The sequence below is a fragment of the Arachis ipaensis genome, chromosome B08, assembly GCF_000816755.2.
Source record: "Arachis ipaensis cultivar K30076 chromosome B08, Araip1.1, whole genome shotgun sequence".
NCBI lineage: Eukaryota > Viridiplantae > Streptophyta > Magnoliopsida > Fabales > Fabaceae > Arachis > Arachis ipaensis.
The window spans coordinates 128,697,282-128,698,162 of record NC_029792.2 but is presented as its reverse complement, the minus strand read 5'-3'; the positions used below and the strand labels follow the sequence as shown (position 1 = coordinate 128,698,162).

General features: G+C 31.2%; 1 protein-coding gene and 1 long non-coding RNA gene across 2 annotated transcripts in view; both read right to left on the bottom strand.

Moving 5' to 3' along the window:
• LOC107614220 (transcription factor bHLH137) overlaps positions 1-881 on the bottom strand; it is a 6,377-nt gene that overhangs the window by 3,095 nt on the left and 2,401 nt on the right. The window lies entirely within an intron of this gene.
• The window catches only part of LOC110266151, a 711-nt gene continuing 354 nt past the window's right edge, over positions 525-881 (bottom strand). The window contains exon 2 of the long non-coding RNA XR_002353146.1: positions 525-847. This is a non-coding gene — a long non-coding RNA (uncharacterized LOC110266151). The remainder of the gene's footprint in view (positions 848-881) is intronic.

Genomic DNA, 881 nt, shown 5'->3' with positions numbered 1-881 from the left:
CGTCGTTATATCCAAGATTACAAATATAATTAGTAATAAGATCCAAAATCTAGAAGCTGAATTTCTACAATTTCTTCCACCGGAATTTGCGAATATCCATGTCCATCCTCCGCCGCCCCTACCTCCTCCTGCTCGTCCTCGGCTGCCCCAACCTCCTCCTGCTCGTCTTCCGCCGCCCCCTCTTCCTCCCCCTCCTTTCTTTGAAACAATATGTAGATTACTCGCATTTTTCTCATTCACTTTTTCATCTAAACTTCTTTTGCCTTCATCATCTATGCTTCCATTTAGTTTTCCTATTATATCATATCATATCAATAACATAAGTAATAACTAACTATTCATTATTGGAAAGTGTTCTGTAATTGCAATGTTCAAAATAAACTTGTACATGTTTGTATTTATACTCTAACAAATTATCAAGTTACAATGAGAAATGTATATGAAATTATCAATTATCAACATGCTAATTTCAAGTTTATTTTGAACAATATTTTAGTGGATTTAAATAATAATAATAATAATAATTAAAAAAAAAAACAACTATATTATTATCAAAATGACAGGAACAGAACAATGAATCTAGAAAAGATATGGTCTTATTTGGTCGGAATTTTTTCTGATCTGTCCTTTTTTGTTTCTCCATCTATCTCCATTAATTTTGATACCCTTTTAACTTCAAATGTCACCCCTTTAATCTCATGGACTAAAGAACACTTCTTTGGATGCCATAATTTAGCTTTGGTTTCTTCTGCTTCTCTCTAGTTCATTCCTTCTCATGCTTCTTTAATTTGGGATATTCTTAATTAATTAATTAATTAATTAATTACCTACTGTAAATGCTGAATCCCTGGAAAGTTCAAAAAATATAAAATAGTTAATAT